Below are 16,056 nucleotides of genomic sequence, written 5' to 3' on the forward strand. Positions count from 1 at the left end.
CACCTGGGCCCTCACAGGGTGTGAATCCACCTACTTTAAGGTGCAAAGTTTCCAAAACCTACCAAATGGTGGGAGGGAGGCAGTTAATACGTTTGTTCTCTCCTCCTTCTTGTACATTGTTCAAAATTCCTCTTCCATTTCCTTTTTCCTTCCTGAAAAATTCTTCAGAAGATTTTATTTCAAAAGTGATTGTCAGATTCCCATTGGAATGGTTCGCCAAGCCGTGATGACTCTCTTCTTCCATGTAATAAGAAGCACAACTAACTCAGATCTTCCATGTGCCTGGTCCCCTCCTTCAACCCTCACCCTCCTCCTGCTGCTCCATTCACATTCTTTTTTTTTTTTAAGATTTATTTATGCATACAAGAGCTGGGGTACAGGCCAGAGATGCGGGGGGGTGAGAGGATTCACCAGAGACAGAGTGGGGAACAGAACAGGTAGACTGACTGAAATACACTGCTGAGGGGAGCAGCGGGCAAGTCAGGAGAGGTCTGCTGTGCCATGTGGGTTGCTCCCTGGCCAGCTGGGGATCGAACTCGTGCTGCAGAGGCTGCGGATTGCTTCATAATGTGGTGCCTAACCCCTTGCACCACCAGGGAGGCCCTCTGTTCTTATTCTTCATCTCCCTCCTGCTCCTGCGCCTGGTGTCTTAGCTGAGCCCTACTTACGTGTGGGAACTCTGAAGGGATGGACTCACGGATGTGTCTGGATCTGGATGAAAGGATGTCTCATTTGCTTCTAAAGCTTGTGATGTATCTAAGCACCTGGCAATGCAGCTCCAGAGGAAGTTTCATGAAGGCTAGTGCTATTGTCTGCTTAGCTCAGCACTCAGTCCCCAGAACCTAAAGAAATGCCTGGCATGTGGTGGACACTCAATGTTTGCTGAATGAATGAAAGAGAAGGGAAGGTCAACGCCAGTGGTTCTCAACCCAGCGGGCACATTAGAAATATTTGGGAACCTTTACAAAATGTTGATGCCTAGGTATTTTGCCTGGAGACTTGGGTTAAATGATCTGAGTTGAGACCTAAGAATCAATAGGTCTTTAATGTTTCCAGGTGATTCCAATGCATACTCTGAAGCAGCAGTTTTCAAGCAAAAGTATGAACCAATGAGACAATTTGTTACCACCCAGGTCCTCTCCTTCTCTATGCCCCATTGTAACTGGTGGCTGAAGCCAAAGACTGTTAGAGATGGAGCCCCCTAGAAGGGGGTGCTGGTGAGGCGAGACAGCAAACAAAATATGGGGGTGGAAACTCTGATAGGAAATATAAGGGACTGCAGAAGCAGCCCCCAGGATTTTTCAGTGCTTGGGATTCAGCTTTCAGGATTTCAGCATTTTCAAATCTTCAGTGAATCCGGGGTCAGCTGTTTCTGCCCCAGTCACGCTGCTCTTCTAGAAGGCTGTTGCAGGCCTCTGAAGGACTTGGAGAGGCTACCAGCAGCTGACCTGAGAGAGGAAAAGTTCAGAGGCTTTGCAAGTAGTCAAGGGACTGAAACTGTTCCCAGTTTTGCTGCTGTTACAGCCTGGAAGGAAAAGACAAAGACCCGGAGCCGGGTGCCTCTCTGAATGTGGCCCTTTGGTCTTGAGGCTGCTGCAGCTGCTGTTTTGAGTGTCGCTTGTCTGGTGCTGTGTTGGCACACCTCGGCAGATCCGGTGAGCATCTCCTGTTGTGTCTTCTGCTGTCTTCATGAGTTGGATCCCAGCCTGTAGTCTGGCTGCCACGCACTCCAAGAAGATGCCATCCTGGGAGCCTTTGTGTTGAGGACTTGTGAAGGCCAGGAATACCACAGTGCGGGTTTTCTAGGATCCAGCAGACCGGGTAAAAGAGGAGTCAGAGTCCTCAGTGGCTTTTGCAAGTCTTTTATTGGGATTTACCCGGTACACAGCAGGCAAGGGTGCTGGGGGGCCGGGAGGCTGGCAGGCCTCCCAGCCCTCAGCAAATCCTCACTCTGTCTGGGCTCTCTGGTCATCTCTGCTTCTCTTTCGGCTTCTCCTGGTGTCCCCGTGATGCCGCCCTTAAAAGCCCAGTCTCAGCCCAGGTGAATCCCATCTACCTATGCCCACACCCTATTCCAGGTGCCCGCCATCAGGCATGCATTCAGGACCGCAAGGATCCATCATCTATCCTGATGGTGGGAGGGCAGAAAGACCTGACATTTTTCCTTACCCTACAGGACTTTAAAACACTGGACACGGGTGAGTTAAACGGCCATTTTTGGTCTCAGTAGCTCTTTATTTCTCCCTGGTTTGTTAAATAAATCCCATTATTGTTGTTCTCTGAACCTGAGTAGTCTGTAAACTATTTGGGTAGTGTGCTTGGCCAGTTTTAGTGCCCCTTGCTGCCCTCTACCAGTCTCCCTCTGACCTATGGCCTCTGAATTGCTCTTGCCCCTCTCCTTCTCCTGTCATCCAAGAAAGAGATTGCAAATTGGAAGTTCTCAAGACATTAGTGTAATTTTTCCTGGAAAACATTTAGAAATGAGACTATAATATTCAATAGACCTTGGTTACTTCTGAAGAAGCAAACTCTACAAGGCATTAAACCCATCCAGTCACAAACCGTGATAACTAAGAACTTGTTGCATTTTAGATGCTGGAGTATGTCCTAAAAATGTTCCTGGCTTGCCCTGAAGTTCTGGGATGTCACCTGATATTTTAGAAATTTGCCTGAGGATATTTCAGGGAAATAGCCTGACCATGATGTCAGCAACCACACAATACCTGATGTTATGAGTCAGTGCCTTTCTCTCTAGAGAAGATGATACTACTACAAAGGTTTTTCCATGCCATATAAAAAAATGCTTTATTACCCATTCTATTGAATTGATTCCTAATTGTCCCTGTGTCTGCATCTTATACCTGATATTTTAAGGCCTTTGAGGTCAGGATGCATTTATAATATTTATTCATCTTCTTACGCCAATGCCCAGGCATTTGGAGGGTCACTGGAATATTCTTAACAAAAGAAAAATGTCAGGCAGGAGTATTTAGGTTAAGTATGAAGAAAAATAGACAACATTGGGGAAAATACATTTCCTTTTACCAATCGATTTATCTCATGCAAGTCCCTGGACTTGCTTCCTCTGAGCTATTGTTTCCTGGACTTATAGCTCTGAGATCTTTTTATCTTAGCACACTGAGAATTAATTTACTAAAGCCTGGATTGAGTTATTAAAAAAAGGTTTGTTTTCTCTTTAGATGTTAAAAGAAAAAAAGTTCTCCCCTGCATGGAATGATTTAAAAGTGCTTTTGTCTAAAGATAGGATTAATTCTTAGTTATTAATCAATGAACTTGTCTCAAATAACTTGGCTAAACAAGTTATTCCTTCTGCACTGATCCTTCTTGGTAGGGACCCATTCATTATTTAATTTCACCTTCATGATAACCCTATAGGGTGTTATTATCCCCATTTCACAGATAATTAAATTAAAACTCAAAGAAATGAAGTACCTTGCCCTCTTTCACTCCCTCCCTCTTTTCCTTCTTTAACCTGCATAAATTTCTGACAAGGTACAGAAGGTTGAAAGGGTAGACAATAAAAGGTGTGTTACTTAAACTCCTTAGGTTATGTGGAACCACCACTGGTGACTATTCATGTTGTGGTTATCTGCTTTGTCTCTCCCCAAATTTGGACCCTCTGAATGCAACTCACAGTGACACCATTTGGGACACCTCTCAGTTTCCTTTTAGGTAAACTCTCACACACCCTCCGAGCCCTCCCCAAAGTAACAACTATTTAACTGATGTCTCTGTGCCCCAGTAGATTCCAATTTTCTTGAGAGCAGATGCCTTGTCTTTTTAGCTCACCATTATTTCTCTAGCACAGAGCACAGTGCTTTGTACACACTATGCACTCAATATTTGTTGATGAAGACAATATTCTGATGCATCTAAATTTATACTCCTAGATTAGCTAAGATGAACCTAAAGGTACCATATCAAAAGTAAGCAATAGAATTTTCAATTTTAATAGATATTGGCAAATTGTCCTCTAAAAACTTATTTCAATTTACATCCCTACCAATATTGTGTAAGAATGCATATTTCACTACATTCTTGCCAAACCATTTTGCTAATCTAAGTGAAGGTGGCTCTTCAAATATTTAACATATATTTTTCTGTTGTAAATAAGGTGGAGTATCTTTCACATTACCCAAATGTCCTTTATATTTCCTTTTTAAAAAAAAATTTATTTATTTATGCATACAAGAACTGGGGTGTAGACCAGAGGTGTGGGGGGTGAGAGGATTCACCAGAGACAGAGTAAGGAGCAGAATAGGCAGATCTATGAACTACACTGCTGAGGGGATCAGGGGGTGAGACAGGAGAGGTCTGCTGTACCATATGTGGGTTAGCTTCCTGGCCAGGGAGTGAATTCAGCAGTTGCTAGCGACAGCTTGATAGCACTGTGTCTTTAATCCCTGAGCCACCAAGGAGGCCCCTACATTTAACTGTTCATAAATTCTTGCCTATTTTTCTGTTGAACTGTAGGTTTTCTCATTGTAGTGACTCTACAATGAAATCAGTCTTTTGTGCTGCGTCTAATTGTCTTCTGAGTCTTTTGACTTTGTTTATGGCACTTTTTATGGAGTTTTCAAAAAGTGTATAGGTGAGCCATCAGAATTTTAAGTTTTCTAGATATTATTTCATGGGTAGAAAAAATATTCTCCACAGTAATATCCAAAATCCTCACATGCTTTCTACTAGTACTTTTATGACTCCTTCTCTTTTTAAGTCTCTAACCCATTAAAAACATATTTTGGATATGAAATAGTTTGTTTTATCCAGCAAAATCCTTTATGAAGTATCTTCATATAGGCACCCACCTAGATTGGGATTGAAATTCACCACAGACAAATCCCTTGTGGAAAACATTTTCTAGTCACCCCATCCACATGAATCCTTCTAAAATTCAATGATGTATTCAATACCATGTCTATTATGTGCTAGTACTGTGTCAATTGATAGAGATTCAAAAACTAAATGCTATTTTTTTCTCTTGAGACCCCCACAACCTAGAAAGAACATAGTGTGCAGAAAACTATTTAAATATATACACACAATACTTACATATATGTGCACACATACAGGGCCTGGAGGCACTAGTTGTTACAAGAGTCCGATGAGGAGCACCTCCCTGGAGATAGGCGTGGTAGTAGGACTTTCTAGGGGAGTGAGCAATGTCTGAGAGTGTTGCAGAATAAGCAGACATTAGGCAGACAGGGGAAAATTCAGGTTGAAGGGAAAACATGAATAATGGTAAGGAGTTTACAACAAGAACCAAAGCGAGAAAGAAAGACAAGCAGAAGCTAGGTAACAGAAAACCTCATATGTCATGAAAGGGACTTGGACTTCCTCTTGGGTGCAATAGGAGCCAATACAGGATTTTAACAGGGGAGTGACCATGTAGGGGATAGATTTATGGGACCCAAGAGTGAAAGGAGAAATACCTGCTGGGAGACCATTGTAACAGTCCAGGTGTAAGACACTATAAGTGTAAATGAAGACTGTGATGTTAAGAGTGGAAAGTAGGAGGGATTTATTTTTTTTAAGATTTATTTTTTTATGCATACAAGAACTGGGGTGCAGGCCAGAGCTGCGGGGGAGGGGGCGGTTTGAGAGGTTTCACCAGAGACAGAGTGGGGAACAGAATAGGCAGACTCACTGAAATATACTGCTGAGAGGAGCAGCGGGCAAGACAGGAGGGGTCTGCTGCGCCATGTGGGTTGCTACCTGGCTGACCAGGAATTGAACTTGTGCTTCAGTGGCTGCGGACAGCTTCACAGTTTGTGTCTCAACCCCTTGTGCCACCGGGGAGGCCCAGAAAGTAGGAGGGATTTAAAGAATAAAGGTGGTACTGAACTCTTGCTTCCTTGGTTCTCTTCTTTCCAATGCTTTTTAACACTTTGTTTTCTCTTCCCTTCCCCCTTCCAATCCTCTCCATTTGTCAACAAACAGGCTATGTCTTTTGATTGCTAACGCTTGCCCACTCATAGCTTTTAGTCTAAAGAAATTGTTTCCCTGAGAAGTAAATAGACAAATTTGTGTAGGAGGCAAGGAGATCTCTGGGAGAAAGAAATCAAGTCTTTAATTGCTTCCTTTTTTGAGACTCAATGTTTTTAGAATGCATGTGATGAGTTTCAGTTTTAAAAAGCTGATTGGCCACAAGTGTTCCTTTCTTTGCTTTACCATAATTTTGCCAAAATGACAGTAAAGGAAGAAAAATTAGCCCAAGAACATAGAGAAAAGGCGTGCAACAGCACACAAAACATTTAAATGAATTTTTATAACACGAAAAGCAGATTAAGGAGACATCATTGATTTAGCAGAGAGTACCAACTTACAGCTTGAGGGTCTACCCTCAAAAATTCTGCCATAAAGTTGAACCCACAGACTGCTGAGAGGCTCAGGTTTTGCTAAGAAAAAAGGGATGAGAAACAAGAGCCATTGTATGAATGTATGTAGAGAGAGTGTTAGGATTCCAGGTCCTCTCTCCAACCCACGTAACCAAAAAACTGGTATTTACATCAATCCTGTGAAAATTCTGGCTCAGTGTTTGAAAATCCTGAAGACAAATCATTTGACAGGCTCTTTCAACAAACTCCAGAATTTCCTAGTAGCTTTTCAGGACTTTGCCCTTTAAAAGAATAGAGAGCAGAAGGGAAGTTTCCAGAGGGGGAAAACAAAAGGAGATCAAAGGAATTGTACAATAAAGGAGTGTAAAAAGTTATGTTATATCATAAAATAAGAACATGATGTTATGAGAAAGGACCAGTCAGATATCAGAGAGTCTCCAAAGAAAAAAATTAATGGAATAATGTGATTAAGCATATGGAAAATTTAACTGAGTGGAGGAAGGGATAATAGAACATTGGGAAGGGAAGTAGACTGTAGAAAAACAGGCAAATGTGTAAGTAATAATAATCTCCAGGAAAAACTAAAGGCCACATAAGAAGAGTATTCTGACTCATTTCTTGGCTCAACAGTGAAAGATATTTGCATAACCAAAATAATGACATATGTAGTGTCAATTTCACCAAACATTGTGCTATAACTATGTTTGGAAGATAGAGAAGGAAAATGGGAAAGAATGTTGGTACATGAGAGCTAAGTCTTATCTACTATGTTAGGAAGTTGATAGACAATGGCTAAAACTGGCTAAGAATTAGAGAAGAGTTAGCGGTAGATGCTAAAGAACTGGCTAAAAGAGTAATTGCCTCTAAAGAGCAAGACGAGAAGATGGGAAGGCTGCAAAGAATGGGTAAGGGACTGGTGTTTTTTCAAAACAGGTTTTATGAACTTGTGTTACTTTGATTGAAAAAGCTAATTATTGATAAAAAGAACACTGTGAACATTGAGACAGACTTGAAATCAAGGAATAGCAGCAACAAAAAGACAACACAGGCACACAGTAAGCACTCAAAAAATGTCAGCAACTATTACAACAGTGAGCAGAGAAGCCAGAGGACTTTGCAAGATCATTATGTGAACGTGATTGGCCTTTGCTAACACACGGGCAGGGATTTCTCACAAGTCAGTGAGAATACTTAGATTTGCCTCGAGAACTGGGCATTCAGTTAAGTTCCAAAGAAAAACTGAATTTGGGTGAAAATAATAACTTTAGTGTGAAACCTTGCAGATACCGCCACAGCCAAGAGATCAAGTTAACATTCCCAGTGATAGCTTGTGACTATCTCCTCTAAGGTGAAAGTTGTTTCAAATTAAGATTTTTTAAAGTATAAAGAAGAAAAGCCAAAGTCTACCAGTAGATAATGTGCAGACATGCAAGGTGGCTAATAAACATGTGGCTATTAGTGCCCCTAAATATCAAAGAAATGCAACATCTAAAAATTATAAGCTATCACTTTACCCCCGCCAGAGTGGCAAAAAATTAAAGAAGAGGAAAATAACTACTGCTTATCAGACTGTTGGGGGAAAAGTTCACCCCAAATGTCTTCCTTATAAGTGTTTATTAAGTAACAAATGAGATAGCAATCTTTCTGGAGATAACTTTGATCTATTTTTTAAAATAAAATATGCACATATTCTTCCATTCAACTAGCCCCCTCCTTGGAGTCTATCTAATAAAAAAGAAGCAAGATTTAACAACCATACATTTAATGACATTTTGGACAACTAAAACCACAGTTAAAATCTAAAGAAAATGAAAATAAATAAACAAAAAAAAAAAAAAACCCAAAACAACAAATGACCAAGGGCGAAAGTAATAAAAGAAGGAGTTAAATCTGTGTCGGAACACTTGGAGAGCTTTCTAGAAAATATTTTTTCCCTTTTCCCTCTGCTTCTTTGACCTCTATCAAAGGATATGGAACACAAAGTGGTTACCTGGAGTGGGAAGAAGGGGGATGCGGTGAAATGGCATGCAGAAGGGAAAGAAGATATTGCATTAAAAAAAAAAAAACTCCCCAAATAAAAGCAGCATGTGGGGCCTCCCTGCACCACCTCCCTGGTGGTGCAGATGTTGAGCGCTGGGTTACGAAGCTGCCCGCAGCCTCTGTAGCACCAGTTCGATCCCTGGCCACTGGGTGAGGGTCCCACATGGCGTGCAGATCTCTCCTGCCGCCCGCTGCTCCCCTCAGCAGTGTATTTCGTCAGTCTGCCTGTTCTGCTTCCCGCTCTGCCTCTGGTGAATTCTCTCGCCCTCCCGCGCTTCTGACTGTACCCAATGCTTGTATGTATAAATAAAAATAAATAAATAAATAAATAAATAAATGTTTTTTTAAAAAAGCAGCATGCATAAAACAGTCTCATTTATGTTACATGATACATGAGTTTATGCATATTATGTATGCAAAATATTGTCAACAAATGACTTTGTGAACATCTCAGGGTGATGGGATTTCAAGTGATGTTTTAAATTTCTCTCTTACATGTCTATATGTTATTGAAAATATTCCAAAGAGCCTGTGTTCATTATATAAACCAAAACAACAAAAGCTGTTATCATGGTGAAGAGAAAGAAACTTGTCAAGGATCCATCATCCATGAGTCTACCTGATATTACTTTAAAACAAAATTGAAACTGGTCTTATTCTGGAGCAGACCTGTTCCTTTATTTTACTCTGTGGTGAAGGAAGTAGTATTTCTTTTATATATATATTCTAACGCTCCCCTCTCTTACTACGAAGAAGTTTCCTCGGTATTTTGAGAATTGTTAAATAAGTATACATGCTCCATTTCTAAATAGGAAGCATTTTATAGATTTGGTTTTTGTCTGTTTGATCAATTTTGCTGTTTCCCTCACTCAAGAACAGAAAACGAAGACTGCGAGGAATCAAAGTCTCTGCCCAGCTCCAGGTGACTTAGGGTGCTCCCCCCAACCCCCAACCCCCAGGAGCTACAAATAAATTGAATGACAATTCTGAAGCTTCTCAGTCTCCAAGACAGTATCTACCACTTGTTCCAGCTAAGCTTCCAAGCAAAGGCCCCCTCTCACTCTGCTCTTCTCTGGAACAGTCTGCAAGTTCAGGCTACAGGGCCACCACAGCAGAATGCTCCCTGATTAGAGAACCACCATTATTCTCCTCCCACTGCCCAGGGAAAATAAGTGCAGGCCAGTGGGCAAGCTTTCAAGTGTGAGAGTGCTGGCTGCCTCTGGCCTGTCATCAGGACAGTCTGGCTGGGCCTTCTGTGAGCCTGTTTCATCAAAAGCTCTCTGACTAGTGACTTAAGCCAGCAAAACTCCCACAACAGAAACCACCTGGAGAAGAGCCAGGCGGAGGCCTTGACAGCAACATTCTAGGCCCTGGGAGAGATGCTGCAGGTCCAGGGCTGCAGCAGAGTGACTAGTTCCTCCAGTCGCCCACAGCGCTGCCCTGGGGACTTATTTTGCCACTCAATTAAAACAATAGGTCTGTGTGTCTTCAATATAAGCTATTGACTCAGAATCATAAAGGCCGAGAGCAGGAACCAGGGAATCCTAGCATCTAGCTTTGGAAGACAACTCAGAAGACATCTGGTCCTGTCTCCCCACCTAGGTATTTCTTCTGAAGAAGCTAAATGCAGTGAAAGTGTAGCCACAGCATCTTGTGTATGTGGAGACACACCCAAGCTAGCAAACATAAGCAGTGTTTTTTTTTGTTTTTTGGTTTTTTTTGGTGGTTCTAACCACAAATAGTGAAACAGTAAATGAACACCCAAGATGTCACTTTTCCTTGGTCACTACCTGAACTACTCGTCCTCAGAAGTCTCTGGAACTTTTACTCTCTAAAATCTTCATCCTCCATTAGAGGAGGCTTGAGGAGAAAGAGAGGTCTTTGAAAACTCTTTAAAATGACTTCACTACTTCTTTCAAGGGTCCGGTCTTACAGACCACCCCTGAGAGAAACAGGAGAAAATGGGACATTCTTAACTTTCCTGTTTCAGAAATATGGACTATTTTTGTTGATATCCCCCCCCCTCCTTGCCCCAATTTTATTTTAGCTTTAAAATCTAAAAACAAGCAAATAAAAACAGCCTGTTCTGTGAACTGTGTAGAATCAGAGCTAATTTAGTTCCCTCCTTCCTCCCATTGCAGACTGGCCACAGCCTGTGAGCTTTACAAAATAACTTGTCACCCACTCAACTCCCCTTCTCATTCTTAAAGGAAAATATTTATATTATGCCACAGAAAGGGTTTCCATGGCAGTGATGACTATAACACTGTTGCCTTGACGACCACTTTAGTCCATTTTGAGTGATCTGAAATCCCCTCCACAGACAAATAAGGAAAATCTGTCAAAAGTGCTGTTGTGTTGGTGACTCCCCCACCGCTTCTCCCTCTGTCTTCTCCAGCTCATGTCCTATACACTCGCAGGAACTTTCCACATTGCCTCCCCTCCAGGCTTGCCCTTGCCTTTCCCTAATCCACTGTGGAGACACTTGCAAAGAGCTTTGCAAAGGGTTAAGGACTGGCATGCAAAGTCACTCCAAAGATAACAGGAGATGGAGTAAACACATAGATGTCCTTTTTCTGGAGCTCGCTGCCTGCCCCTGGAGACTGGGTGAGCGGTGCTCTCTGTCAGCCTAAAGCAGCACCAACGGGAGGGTTTTGCAGACAAGAAAGACCAGCCCTCCCGAGTGCAGCTCCCATGCACAGCATGCTGGTAAGTCGCCTCTCTGCATCCAGTTCCCTCATCTATAATGATGGAGTTGGGGAAAGAGTTCTAACTCCTACTTTGGAAAAATTGTTACCCCAAGAATGTACCATCCTCCATTTCCCAGAAGCACTAAGACTTTTCTTAGCATGGCTGCTGAGGACCCACACAGGACCTTGGGATTTGAGAAATCCTGGAGAGAGAAGGCACATGCCCGCAGGCTGAGTCAGGGCCTTTTCAACCACAGAGCACAAGGCCGCGCACACGTAGGAAAGCAGCATCGAGTTACTACCTCACCATTGGCATAGTGGGCACAAAACTGTAAATCCCATCTGCAGGGCCACCCTTTTTACTGGAGAAGATGCTCCAGCAAGCTGATTTAATAAATAAAAGAGACTTCTCTGGGAAGCTGTGGCTTTTCTCTTGGTGGAAATATCTTTAAGCAATTTGTGTCCATCTCTGGGGTTTTCTTTGCCTCTTTGAAAAGCAGCTTGAGAAGCTAGTATGCAGGTCTGCTGTCTGTCATTCTTCCTCTCTGCTTCTCTGATTAACTGGAAGAAAGTTTTTCAAGCAATTTTATATTTATTTATATATTTTTATATCATTTTTCATTTTTTTATGAAAAACAAAAACAGAAAATGTTTGCTTTCTTTACTCAGATGTGGTCCCCATAGAAATTCCTCCACCAGTTCACCCGTGCACCATCGCCATAGTTAAGTGCTTTTTTTTAAATGGGGAATAAAGCTGTCTAAATCATCTTTATCAGTTTTGTAAGTAGGTATGGAAGCCACTGTACAAGCATGGCATGGAGACCAGGAGAAATGCAAGAAATCCCGGGGGAAAAGGAAAATCAAGAAAGGAGAAGCAGATGCCCCTTCAGAGAAACAACTTCCTCAGAGCACTTCTTGGGAAGGAACACGTCTGCTAGCCTCCCCAGACAGGTGCAGACTTCTCTCTAACTGAGAGGCAGGAGGATTCGGCATTAAGGTGTAGATTTTGGAGTCCAAAGGCCAAGTGAGGAATGTGCCTGTGACCAATCTATAGCTCAAACCACCGGCCGGTAACTCTTACTCCTCCGTACCTGGTCTTTACATCTGTGAAAAGGGAGAAGCCACATCTATTTCAGGGGCTGTGTGATGGTTATTTTTGTGTGTCAACTTGTCTGGGTTGTAGTCCCCACACGTCTCCTCAAAAACTCATCTATGTCTTGGCATGAAGGTGATTCATAAATGTTGTTAACTTCGAAAATCAATTGACTTTAAGTCAAGAAGGTTGCTTTTAATAATGTGTGTGGGCCTCATCCAAGCAGTGGAAGACCTTAAGAGTAAAAACTGAAGTTTCACGGCGAAGAAATTCTGTCTCAATATTAGAGCATCAAGTGCTGCCTGAAACTCTAGCCTGCTGACCTGTGACCAGGCTCCACAATTGTGTAAACCAATTCCTTAAAATAAATCTTGTCTTTCTCTGTCTTTGTCTCTTTCCATGAATAGACAGATAGATGGAAAGTCTGTTTCTCTGGAGAAGACTGACTGGTATGGTTGCTTGGTGATTGAGATAACACACACGTACTGGACATGTCCCGTAGTCCACTCCACTGTGTGTAGCCTGCATAAGGGGGAGCCAGCCTGTCCATGGGCTCTGGTGATTAAGAGATCACATTTTGCCCCCACCTTCCCTCTTGACTGCAGACCACAGCTGTTGGGAAGAGGCAGTGGTTGGCACCTGAACTAAAGGCAGCCAATCATGGTCTGGACTGATCTAATCCAAAAAGATGAGTCAGGTCAAATAGTTTTCTGTTCTTAGGAGCTTGAATAGGAACTTAAAAAAAGAATTCACCAGTTGATAAACAAGTCAGGTCAATGGTGAATCATTTGAAAAGATGCATAGCTGGCAGTTGTGGAATAGGACTTATCTTATTCAATCCATATTATGTTTTGCATTTTTGTGAATCTGTTACCAATATTTAGAATATGGGAGATTTTACATAATTCTAGCTTTCTGGCTTCTCTTTAAAAGCCATAAACTCTGCAACACAGGATCTGAGTAGTTTCAATCAGCAAGAGTTGGAATGCAATTGCCTTTTTACATGGATCACATGTTCTCCCAACTACCAGCCTCCACCATGCCCTACAGTGCTCTATCCAGCCAGCCTCATCTTTATGTTACCTGCCAGGCAAATGTAGGTATTTGCACTCGCTACCCGTGAGTTAGATGGAAAGTCCCTGGATCAGTGCTTCTTAGAAATCAGAGTCTCCTTGAATTCGGAGCCACCTACAGCTCCAGATTTTAGAATCCAAACCTTAATGTGTTTCCTGTGCCAGAATTTCCATGCTGCTCCTCCGGCTCTTCTATATGGAGCCTTACAAATCCTCTGTACTCAAACTAGCATGAATGGGTGTCTCCTTCTTGCACTATCAAAAGTCCCATGTAGAAATAGGGATGACCATGAAAACTGTCCCCTTCTCAGCTCTCTGATGCTGTGGTGTCACAATGAGCACTGAGGTGGACTCCAGCCTACATTGATTGATGATGGAAAAGAACTGTGATCCTGGGATCAACTAGGCACCAGAGCTGGGCCACTTTTGCCAGGAGAGATCCAGGATGAGAGCGACCGCTAGCTGGCTCATTGCCAACAGTTGGAACAATACCAAGGTAACTGCTATGAGGTGCCTACCTGAGGTTCCCTAGAACCAGTGCAAGTATGACATATTTGGATCCTCTGGTTATTTAAGGAAGTTAAAGATAGTATCCAGCAGGACATTGGGGATGTCGATCCACACCAGCAATGAGACCAGACCTAGCATGGAGACCCCCTGCTGCACTCCAGAAGGGATCTCAAGGCACCCAAGGCAGTAGCTGTGGCGATTGTGAAGGGCACTGGGAAAGGTTATTTATCAACCACTGTTATGGTTGACCCTGTGATGACAGGACTTTAATTCACAGAGTAACCATCCCTGAATGGTCATACTGGATATTGGGGCCTCATTGCTGCTAGTTTGTTGAGAGCACAGCATTGGTGCTGGAGTGGGTTAATGCCGCCAGAGCCCTGAGAATCTTCATTTACTGCTTTGGCAAGGATTTTGGTTCAGAGATATTGGGGGAATCCCAGGGATAGCAGTTTGCTGTCACTGACGCCCAAGATTTCTGCTTATGAGCCACCACCTCAGTGCTCAGTGAGGTTTTTATTCTTGCCTTCTAGATACATCCATAGCAGTGGAGGCATGTGTAGGCCTGGCCCAGACCTGGGCCAGTGGGTGAGAGGAGGACCCCTTGTACATAATCCTCAGCTTGTTTTGACAGTGGGAATCTCCTCAACATCAAGTTTTCAATCAATAGCTCGAGTACGGAGCATGATTATCTTAGAAAAGCGGAAAACAGAGCAGTTCTCTTGACATTTTCCATGACTGGGTGGGTGATAAACCACCATGTGTACCTGAATTGGGTCTCTCTCATTTGAAAACAAGTTTTAAAATTCAGATTACTCTCTGAATCTAGAATAACTTTACATTCAAGGTGGAGAACTTGAAGAAGACTTCAGAGAACAAAGAAAAGCATAAATACTAAGGTTACCTGATGGTGGAGCACACTGCAGTGCTGAGCTGTGATTGCTTCCTCTTGGCTTAGCCCCAGAGCTCAGGAGGCAGGGGAGGGGATCGGTTGATCTCAGATAAAGCTACCTTGCGTTCTCCCACCTGTGGAGCCAGCAACTTAATGTTAATCTGTGAACACCCAGTAGCCTGCACCATGTGCCAGGGTTTTCTCTAAGCTTTAGAATAATGTTTCACATTCTGCAGCCAGAGAAATTCCTAAAATCTTTCCAACATTGCCTTAAATCAAGCTGATCCTTTCAGGAAGCCACCTTGGTCTCTCCCTAGAGGCAGCGGTGATTAATTCCTTTCATGTTGTCACACAAAGTCAGTTGTTCTTTTTAAATCAGAGTGGCCCTAGTGTGTGTCCCCCATGCCAGCCCAGCATACCCAGGACTAAGTCTGGAAGGCCAGCTGCTTCTCTCCTAACTCACCCCTTTGTCTGGCACCTCTCCCAGACTCAATGGGGAGACCCCATGACTTCGACATCTCCCTCAACCAGCTCCAACACTCATTTCAGCTTGGCCAGCTAGCATGAGCTTCTGAGATACGCTTGAACTAAGCCGCTCATGGAACACTTCTCCCAGGAGAAGAACATCTTTTCTGTTCTACATGCCTGTGGCCCCGGAGTCAGGATCTAATCCAAACAAACTCCCGCAAGTCCTGCTTAATCCTCCAAATTACTTTCTTCTGACAATAAGCCTCTTCTATGTACCTGCTGTGTTCCAGGTCCAGCGTGGGTGTGGGGGAGGATGTCTGCTGATTAAGACGGGTCCACCATCAAGGAATCAAAAGGTCTTGGAATGTGAGAACAGAAAAAGGCAGGACTGTCATTATCCTCTGTTATCCTGAGGAAGGGACAATGTGGGAACATGTCTTGTTTCTCCAGGTTTCCACTGTTAGCATGAAAGCCCAATCCAGAACACATTTCTTTGGATTCTTTGGCCAGGTCTTTGATAATCTACCATGAAAGGGTAAACTTTAGGTTTCCCTCTTCACTTTGGGTGAAGAGGGCTGGGCAGGGCTGAATTAAATTGGAGAGTATAGACCCCTCTAGAGGTAACCCCTACTTCACAAACTTCCCTACTTCTTCCAGGCTATGCACCCTGCAGGTGGTCCCAGAGGAAGATGAATAAAGTCTGGCTAAACCCTGTCCCTTAGATCTGCTTGGTTAAACACCTTAATAACTAAAGCTTCTTAGGGGCCTCCCCAGTGGCGCAGCTGTTGAGCACTGGGTTGCGAAGCTGCCCGGCAGCCTCTGCGGCGCCGGTTCGATCCCCGGCTGCTACCCGGCCACCGGAGGAGGGTCCCACATGGCACGCAGACCTCTCCTGCTGCCTGCTGCTCCCCTCAGCAGTGTATTTCGGTCC

General features: G+C 43.3%; 1 long non-coding RNA gene across 1 annotated transcript; it reads right to left on the bottom strand.

Moving 5' to 3' along the window:
• Positions 1–11,545: 11,545 nt before the first annotated feature.
• Positions 11,546–15,475, bottom strand: LOC129146822 (uncharacterized). Its single transcript, XR_008554085.1, has 3 exons — positions 15,402–15,475; positions 14,670–14,791; positions 11,546–11,650 (listed from the first exon to the last, which is right to left on the bottom strand). It is a non-coding gene; the product is annotated as an uncharacterized LOC129146822 (long non-coding RNA).
• Positions 15,476–16,056: the final 581 nt, after the last annotated feature.

This window comes from Talpa occidentalis, unplaced genomic scaffold (assembly GCF_014898055.3).
Source record: "Talpa occidentalis isolate TD23 unplaced genomic scaffold, MPIMG_talOcc4v2.1 talOcc4.4, whole genome shotgun sequence".
In the NCBI taxonomy this organism is placed as follows: domain Eukaryota; kingdom Metazoa; phylum Chordata; class Mammalia; order Eulipotyphla; family Talpidae; genus Talpa; species Talpa occidentalis.